This window comes from Salvelinus fontinalis, chromosome 1 (assembly GCF_029448725.1).
Source record: "Salvelinus fontinalis isolate EN_2023a chromosome 1, ASM2944872v1, whole genome shotgun sequence".
In the NCBI taxonomy this organism is placed as follows: Eukaryota; Metazoa; Chordata; class Actinopteri; order Salmoniformes; family Salmonidae; genus Salvelinus; species Salvelinus fontinalis.
Genome location: NC_074665.1, coordinates 71,455,429 through 71,465,645, shown reverse-complemented (window position 1 = coordinate 71,465,645; position 10,217 = coordinate 71,455,429).

Below are 10,217 nucleotides of genomic sequence, written 5' to 3'. Positions count from 1 at the left end.
GAATTGGAGAAGATGGGTGGAGATTACTGGACACACCTAGGCTGCGTTTAGATCGGCAGCCCAATTCTGATATTTTTTCCACTAATTCGTATTTGACCAATCACATCAGATCTTTTTCAGAGCCGATCTGATTGGTCAAAAGAGCAATTAGTGAAAAGAATATCAGATTTGGACTGCCTGTCCATTACAAAATAAGTATTTATGTCTGTGCTAAATAAAAAATACGACCTATGACTTATATCTTGTGGTCCTATAATCCATCTTTAGTCTAATCTAATATAATAAAACATTGTCCGTCTTACAGTAACAGTTATGGAAGAGGATGGGCTTTAAGTTGCTAACAGTGGAACACCATTCAAAAGAGACATTCTTTTGAACAGTGCTGGGATAAAATCAGTGCCACATGGTGGGTGAGCAGACCCTAGCAATCATGTTTGTTGATGGGACAGCACCTGTCATGCCAAGAGGCGAAGGACAATAGGTCCACTACTGTGGGATGCAGGGGGTCTGGTAATGAAAGGTATGGAGTCTGTGATTGTAGTGAGACATTTACATTTTAGTCATTTAGCGGATGCTCTTATCCAGAGTGACCTACAGTTAGTGCAATCATCTTAAAATAGCTAGGCGAGACAACCACATATCACAATCATAGTAAGTACATTTTCCTCAATAAAGAAGTTATCGGCAAAGTTAGAGAGCTGAAAGAAAGGTGCAGCAACAGATAAGAGAAAAGTGGGACTAAACACCAAGATGGCACAGAGAACACAGCTGCCCTAACACTAATTTACAACATGTTCAAATCTGGGTCTTTGAGACAGGAATACAGGTATGAATGTATGCAGTTTGTAATTCTGTATCTTTGTAATCTCGTTAAGCAACATTTAAATAATATAACTATTTTACTTAAAGCACTGTTGGAAGTTTCAAAAGCAGGACACACTGCTTTTTTTCACCTAGATCATCGCAGCTAGCTAGCTGCTATGCGAGTGGCCACTCCAGGCTAACGTCTCTGTCCCGAAGCAAGAACCAATAAACCTGCAGCTAGCCTTGCTAGGCCCATCTGCTAGGCCCATATGCCGGCTAGCCACTCCTTGGGCTTCGATACCTATTTTGTCGACTGGCCTGGACCCCCACCGACCCATCACGACTGTACTACCGACGTGATTCGCCCGAGGGGGTCTCTCAACTGACTCCTCCGTCGCGACGTCCCCTGAATGCCCATCAGCTAGCCTGCTAGCCGCGGCCCGCTAGATGTCTAGAGCACATTGGACTGTTAGCTTAAGAGGCCCATCGGACAAATTCTTTGGCCACTATACCTATTTTTCCAATTGGCCTGGTTTACCACACGGAGCCCTGCTGATCCATCTGCCGACGTCACAGCCTTAGGGGGCCAAAACAGACTTCTTCCGTCGCGACGTCCCTCAAAGGCCCTTCTGCTAGCTTGTTATCCCCGGCCCGCTAGCTGCCTGAAGCCACTCACTGGACTCCTATGATCACTCGGCTATGCATGCCTCTCCCTAACGTCAATATGCCTTGTCCATTGCTGTTTTGGTTAGTAATTATTGCCTTATTTCACTCTAGAGCCTCTAGCCCTGCTCAATACGCCTTAGTTAACACTTTAGTTCCACCTCCCACACACGTGGTGACATCACCTGGTTTAAATTATATTTCTAGAGACAAAATTTTTTTCATCGTCACACTATGCACAGGTTTACCCCCACTGTATTCATATCCTACCATACCCTTGTCTGTATATTATGCCTTGAATCTATTCTACCGTGCCCAGAAACCTGCTCCTTTTACTCTCTGTTCTGAACGTACTAGACGACCAGTTCTTTTAGCCTTTGGCCGTACCCTTATCCTACTCTGTTCCTTTGGTGATGTGGAGGTTAATCCAGGCCCTGCAGTGCCTAGCTCCACTCCCATTCCCTAGGCACTCTCATTTTGTTGACTTCTGTAACCTTAAAAGCCTTGGTTTCATGCATGTTAACATTAGAAGCCTCCTCCCTAAGTTTGTTTTATTCACTGCCCTAGCACACTCTGCCAACCCGGATGTCCTAGCCGTGTCTGAATCCTGGATTAGGAAAACCACCAAAAATCCTGAAATTTCCATCCCTAACTATAACATTTCCCGACAGGATAGAACTGCCAAATGGGGGCGGAGTTGCAATCCACTGCAGGGATAGCCTGCAGAGTTCTGTCATACTATCCAGGTCTGTGCCCAAACAATTTGAGCTTCTACTCTCCAGGAACAAGTCTCTTACCGTTGCCGCTTGCTATAGACCAGCTTCCGCCCCCAGCTGTGCCCTGGACACCATATGCGAATTGATTGTCCCCCATATATCTTCAGAGCTCGTGCTGCTAGGTGAACTATATTGGGACATGCTTAACACCCCGGCCATCCTACGATCTAAGCTAGATGCTCTAAATCTCACAAATTAAAAATGAACCCACCAGGTACAACCCCAAATCCGTAAACACGGGCACCCTCATAGATATCATCCTAACCAACCTGCCCTCCAAATACATCTCTGCTGTCTTCAACCAGGATCTCAGCGATCACTGCCTCATTGCCTGCATCCGTAATGGGTCTGCGGTCAAGCGACCAGCCCTCATCACTGTCAAACGCTCCCTAAAACACTTCAGCGAGCAAGCCTTTCTAATCGACCTGGCCCGGGTATTCTGGAAGGATATTGACCTCATTCCGTCAGTAGAGGACGCCTGGTTGTTCTTTAAAAGTGCTTTCCTCACCATCTTAAATAAGCATGCCCCTTCCAAAAAATGTAGAACCAGGAACAGATATAGCCCTTGGTTCACTCCGGACCTGACTGCCCTTGACCAGCACAAAAACATCCTTTGGCATACTGCATTAGCATCGAATAGCCCCAGCGATATGCAACTTTTCAGGGAAGTTGGGACTCAATATACACAGGCAGTTAAGAAAGCAAAGGCAAGCTTTTTCAAACAGAAATATGCATCCTGTAGCACTAACTCCAAAAAGTTCTGGGACACTAAAGTCCATGGAGAATAAGAGCCTCTCCTCCCAGCTGCCCACTGCACAGAGGCTAGGAACCACTATCACCACCGATAAATCTGCGATAATTGAGAATTTCAATAAGCATTGTTCTATGGCTGGCCATGCTTTCCACCTGGCTACCCCGACCCCGGTCAATAGCCTTGCACCCCTCACTGCAACTCGCCCAATCCTCCCCCATTTCACCTTCACCCAAATCCAGATAGCTGATGTTCTGAAAGAGCTGCAAAATCTGGACCACTACAAATCAGCAGGGCTAGACAATCTGGACCCTCTCTTCCTAAAATGATCCTCCGAAATTGTTGCAACCCCTATTACTAGCTTGTTCAACCTCTCTTTCGTATCGTCTGAGATCCCCAAAGATTGGAAAGCTACCGCAGTCATCTCCCTCTTCAAAGGGGGGGACACTCCGCTCCAAACCGCTTCAGACCTATATCTATCCTACACTGCCTTTCTTTTTTTTTTCTTTTTTTTAAAATACATTTTATCCCCTTTTCTCCCCAATTTTCGTGGTATCCAATCGCTAGTAATTACTATCTTGTCTCATCGCTACAACTCCCGTACGGGCTCGGGAGAGACGAAGGTCGAAAGCCATGCGTCCTCCGAAGCACAACCCAACCAAGCCGCACTGCTTCTTTAACACAGCGCGCCTCCAACCCGGAAGCCAGCCGCACCAATGTGTCGGAGGAAACACCGTGCACCTGGCCCCCTTGGTTAGCGCGCACTGCGCCCAGCCCGCCACAGGAGTCGCTGGAGCGCGATGAGACAAGGAAATCCCTACCGGCCAAACCCTCCCTAACCCGGATGACGCTAGCCCAATTGTGCGTCGCCCCACGGACCTCCCGGTCGCGGCCGGCTGCGACAGAGCCTGGGGGCGAACCCAGAGACTCTGGTGGCGCAGTTAGCACTGCGATGCAGTGCCTTAGACCACTGCGCCACCCGGGAGGCCCCCTACACTGCCTTTCGAAGCCAAGTTAACAAACAGATCACCGACCATTTCGAATCCCACTGTACCTTCTCCATTATGCAACCTGGTTTCCGAGCTGGTCATGGGTGCACCTCAGCCACGCTCAAGGTCCTAAACGATATCATAACCGCCATCGATAAAAGACAATACTGTGCAGCTGTATTCATCGACCTGTCCAAAGCTTTCGACTCTGTCAATCACCATATTCTTATCGGCAGACTCAACAACCTTGGTTTCTCAAATGACTGCCTCGCCTGGTTCACCAACTACTTCTCTGACAGAGTTCAGTGTGTCAAATCGGAGGGCCTGTTGTCCGGACCGCTGGCAGTCTCTATGGGGGTGCCACAGAGTTCAATCCTCAGGCCGACTCTTTTCTCTATATACACCAATGTCGCTCTTGCTGCTGGTGATTGTCTGATCCACCTCTACCATTCTGTATACTTCTGGCCTTTCTTTGGACACTGTGTTAACTAACCTCCAGACGAGCTTCAATGCCATACAACTCTCCTTCCGTGGCCTCCAACTGCTCTTAAATGCAAGCAAAACTAAATGCATGCTCTTCAACCGATCACTGCCCACAACTACCCACCTGTCCATCATCACTACTCTGGACGGTTCTGACTAGAATATGTGGACAGCTGCAAATACCTAGGTGTCTGGTTAGACTGTAAACTCTCCATCCAGACTCACATTAAACATCTCCAATCCAAAATTAAATCTAGAATTGTGGGCTGCATGATGCAACTATAGGCTATTGATGATTTGAGAAAGTCGCAAAAAAAAGCTTGTGCTCTGTTCCTTGCCTCAGGCTGCACACCCTGTTTAATCATCAAGTGATCATATTTTCACTTATCAGACTATATTCAATTTAATCTTGTCTTTACTAAAATGTCATATTAGTTTAGAATGGCCCATTATCAAACGAGCAGGAACAGGGGCAGGGGAAAAAGACATCACCCATATGCACTTCGTAAGCTACTCTGGTTTTATAACGGAGTGGGAGGTTTGAATCGTAGGCCACCTGCCTACACATAGTTTAAAGTACAATACCAACATAGCTACTGTATTATGTCAAAGCTTTGTGCTGGAAAACCTTGGTAAAGCATGAATGGAATAGGCATTGTGGTGCTCATGTGAATTTCCTTTCTATTTCGGGCTTCAGACCAATAGCCTATTCTCATTTAAAACGTTGTTTTGAGTTTTTAATACAGAAATGTCTGGGCTTATAAGAACACATATTTCATTCCACGCATCAAGCACTGTTTGAGCACTGTGCCATGGGCTCTCCAACCCTGTTCCTGCAGCTACTCAGTGCTTAATTTGGGAAACTAAGTGAAATCTGTTCGGGAACATTGATAGTAACATATTTCATTAAATTGTTGACAGCCACTCTGTGCGTTCGAGAAAGTAATGAAGATGAGAAAGGAGATGGAAACATACAGTAGTGAGATATTCTGCAGCTAAAGCAATGTATCAGCCTATTAATTATGAAAAGGCCACTCAAAATCAAATTCACTATAATTGTAGGCTAAATGTTAGCCGCCCTGCACAATTAATCAGTCCAATGAACCAGTTTTTTTCTCCCGGACTTGGGTTCATATATAGGCCTATGCGTATGCATAAGCTCCAATAGTAGGGGTGTTTTGAATTAATCATCACCTTAGAAAGCGTTCTCCCTTTTGCTGTGTTAGGTTTTGAAACAACATCCACCACGACCATGTTTTCCACTCAGTTTCAACCTGTTGTTGAACTTCTTTCTTCAAATTGATCAATCACAGTGAGGTGAGTTCTAAAAGCATGATACTATTTTGATGATGTGTTTGATCTACCTACATGTACATAATTACCTCAATTACCTCTATACCAGTGCCCCCGCACATTGACACATTGACCCTTTACCAGTATCCCCTTTATATAGCCCCACTATTGTTATTTACTGCTGCTCTTTAAATATTTGTTATTCTTATCTCATACTTTAAAAAAAAGAAGAAAAAAGTATTTTCTTAAAACTGCATTGTTGGCTTGTAAGTAAGCATTTCACTGTTGAATTCGGCACATGACAAATAAGATGATTAGAATATTTGATTTGATTGCATTTGCATTGATGTCAGAGTGGTTAGAGCACGTGTCAAACTCATTCCATGGAGTGCCGAGTGACTGTGGGTTTTCACTCCTCCCTTGTATTTGATTGTTGAATTAAGGTCACCAATTAGTAAGGAATTCTCCTCACGTGGTTGTCTAGGTCTTAATTGAAAGGCCAAAAACCAGCAAACACTAGGCCCTCCATGGAATGAGTTTGACACCACTGTGTTAGAGGGACAACAGAGCGCTGAGTACCAGACCATTAGCGTGGTTAGTGAATTGGGTACTACCAACGCATGTCCAGAGTGCATAAGAGATTACTGTGACTCAATGGTGACATAGAATTTCACTGCGGTCATGACTCATGACTGCCGGTTTGGCAGTAATACGGTTGCCACAACAGCCATAGTAATACCATGCCTTCCCATTCTGCTGGATCATAACAATTCAAGTTTTCATATTGATGACATGAGAGTGCTTGCATAATAGCAAAGAGACTCAAAATCATCATCCATCCTGCCAGTCACTCTACGAAAGCAGCACAATAGTAATGGACATTGACCTACTATACAATTTCAGCCACCACAAGAACAAAATGCAACAACCAAGGATTCCATCAAACTAGACTAGTTTCAGAAATGTTTTTGAAATCTCATGTAAATTAGTTGTATAGTTTTTGCCACAGCATCAAGCCACTAGTGAACGCAAGACTTAAAAATCTGTTCTGAGCAAGGCAGTTAACCCACTGTTCCCTGGGTGCTGTGGATGTTGATTATGGCAGACACATTTCAGTCGCATGCATCCAATTGACTAGGTATCCCCCTTTCCCAATCTAGTAGACTGGGCTTGAGAGGGTAAGTGCATTAACAGCTACATTTGCAATTTATCCAAGCACGTGGCGAGTTAATATGATACTGCAGTCCAAGTAGGTACAGTGCCTTCAGAAACTATTCATACCCCTTGACTTAATCCACAATTTGTTGAACTTCTTTCTTCAAATTGATCAATCACAGTGAGGCAAGATTTTAAAGCATGATACTATTTGATGTGATTTTCGATTGCATTTGCATTGATGTAGGCTATTGATGTGTTACAGTCTGAATTCAAAATGGATTATTGCATTTTGTTCACATATCTATACACAGTACCCCATAATGACAAAGTGAAAACATATGTATACATTTTAGCAAATGTATTGAAAATAAAATAAATAAATATCTAATTTCCATAAGTATTCACACACCTGAGTCAATACATGTTAGCTGGAAGTCTTTCTGGGTAAGTCTTTAAGAGTTTTCAACACCTGGATAATGCAACATTTGCCCATTATTCTATTCAAAATGAAAATGTTCTGTCAAATTTGTTGTTGTCTGATCACTGTTAGACAACCATTTTCAGGTCTTGCCATAAAATGTTCAAGTAGATTTAAGTCAAAACTGTAACTTAGCCACTCCCTAACATTCACTGTCTTCTTAGTAAGCAACTCATGTAGATTTGGCTTTGTATTTTAGGTCATTGTCGTGCTGAAAGCAGTGGAGGTTGCTGACTGACCTTACAGATAATTGTATGTGTGGGGTACAGAGATGAGAGTCATAAAAAAATTATGTTAAAAGCTACTATTGCACACAGAATGAGAAAAAATAAATTAAGCACATTTTTACTCCTGAACTGTCATGCCCTGACCTGAGTATTCTTTGTTTTCTTTAAATATTTTGGTTAGGTCAGGGTGACCGAGGGTGGTTTGTGTGTTTTTGTCTCGTCTAGGGTGTTTGTACCGTCTAGGTTTTTTTTGTAGATTTATGGAGTTGTGTTCATTCTAGGTGTTTATGTAAGTCTATGGTTGCCTAGATTGGTTCTCAATTAGAGGCAGGTGTTTATTGTTGTCTCTGATTGCGAACCATATTTAGGCAGCCATGGGTATTTTGTGGGTGATTGTTTCCTGTGTCAGTGTTTGTGCCACATGGGACTGTTTCGGTTTGTTCACGTTTATTGTTTTTGTATTTGTGTTCATGTTCAGTTTTCCCTATTAAAACATGGACACCTACCACACTGTGTATTGGTCCGATCCTTGCTACACTTCTTCAGAGGAAGAAGAGGACGACAGCCGTTACAGAATCACCCACCAACCAAGGACCAAGCAGCTTGGTATCAGGCAGCAGCGATCGCAGGACTCCTGGACCTGGGAGGAGATTCTGGATGGGAAAGGACCCTGGTCACAGGCTGGGGAATATCGCCGTCCCAAAGCAGAGCTAGAGGCAGAGAAAGCTGAGCGGCGGCTATATGAGGAGGCAGCACGGCAGCGCGACAGGTACGAGAGGCAGCCCCCACATTTTTTTGGGGGGGGGGGGGGGGGGCACACGGAGTGTGGCTAAGCCAGGTAGCAGACCTGAGCTCACTCCTCGTGCTTATTATAAGCAGCGCGTTACTGGTCAGGCACCGTGTTATGCGGTTAAGCGCACGGTGTCACCAGTACGTGCCCATAGCCCGGTGCGCTATAGGGCAGCCCCCCGAAAGTGTCATTGCGAGTGTGGGCATCCAGCCAGGGCGTATTGTGCCTGCTCAGCGTGTCTGATCTCCGGTACGCCGTTTCTGTCCTGAGCTGTCGGAGCCGCCCGTCTGTCCTGAGACGTCGGAGCCGCCCGTCTGTCCTGATCCGCCAGCCCGCCAGTCAGGAGCCGCCCGCCAGTCAGCCGCCCGCCAGTCAGGAGCCGCCAGAGCCGCCCGCCAGTCAGGAGCCGCCCGCCAGTCAGGAGCCGCCAGAGCCAGTCGTCTGTCCTGTCAGGAGCCCCCCGCCAGTCAGGAGCCGCCCGCCAGTCAGGAGCCGCCAGAGCCGCCCGCCAGTCAGGAGCCGCCCGCCAGTCAGGAGCCGCCAGAGCCGCCCGCCAGTCAGGAACCGCCCGCCAGTCAGGAGCCGCCAGAGCCGCCCGCTAGTCAGGAGCCGCCCGCCAGTCATGAGCCGCCAGAGCCGCCCGCCAGTCAGGAGCCGCCAGTCAGGAGCCGCTCGCCCGCCAGTCAGGAGCCGCTCGCCCGCCAGTCAGGAGCCGCTCGCCCGCCAGTCAGGAGCCGCTCGCCCGCCAGTCAGGAGCCGCCAGAGCTGCCCGCCAGTCTGGAGCCGCCAGAGCCGCCCGCCAGTCAGGAGCCGACCGCCAGTCAGGAGCCGCCAGAGCCGCCCGCCAGTCAGGAACCGCCCGCCAGTCAGGAGCCGCCAGTCAGGAGCCGCCAGAGCCGCCCGCCAGTCAGGAGCCGACCGCCAGTCAGGAGCCGCCAGAGCCGCCCGCCAGTCAGGAACCGCCCGCCAGTCAGGAGCCGCCAGTCAGGAGCCGCCAGAGCCGCCCGCCAGTCAGGAGCCGCCCGCCAGTCAGGAGCCGCCAGAGCCGCCCGCCAGTCAGGAGCCGCCAGAGCCGCCCGCCAGTCAGGAGCCGCCCACCAGTCAGGAGCCGCCCGCCAGTCAGGAGCCGCCAGAGCCGCCCGCCAGTCAGGAGCCTCCAGTCAGGAGCCGCCAGAGCCGTCCGCCAGTCAGGAGCCGCCAGAGCTGCCCGCCAGTCAGGAGCCACCCCTCTGTTCGGAGCCGCCCCTCTGTCCGGAGCCGCCCCTCTGTCCGGAGCCGCCCCTCTGTTCGGAGCCGCCCCTCTGTTCGGAGCCGCCCCTCTGTTCGGAGCTGCCCCTCAGTCCAGTGGGGCCTTTAATTAGGATCTTAGACCCTAGGTCGGAGGCGAGGGTCGTCCCTCTGAAGAGGGCAATGACTATGGTAGAGTGGGGTCTACGTCCCGCACCCGAGCCGCCACCATGAATGAGGCCCTCCCGGACCCCACCCGGACCGTTACATGAACTTATGCAGGCTTGCCAAAACAAAGGGGTTGAATACTTATTTACTCAAGACATTTCAGTTTTTAATTTGTATTGATTTGTACAAATTTTGGAAAACACAATTCCACTTTGACATTACGGGGTATTGTGTGTAGACCAGTTACAAAAATAAATCTTAATTCAAGCCATTTTAAATTCAAGCTGTAACACATCCAAATGCGGAAAAAGTCAAGGGGTGTGAATGAATACATTCTGAAGGTACTGTAAATTTGATGATATATAAAAATGTGGAGGGGCTGACCCTGTTAGTTATTAAGTAGCCTGGGT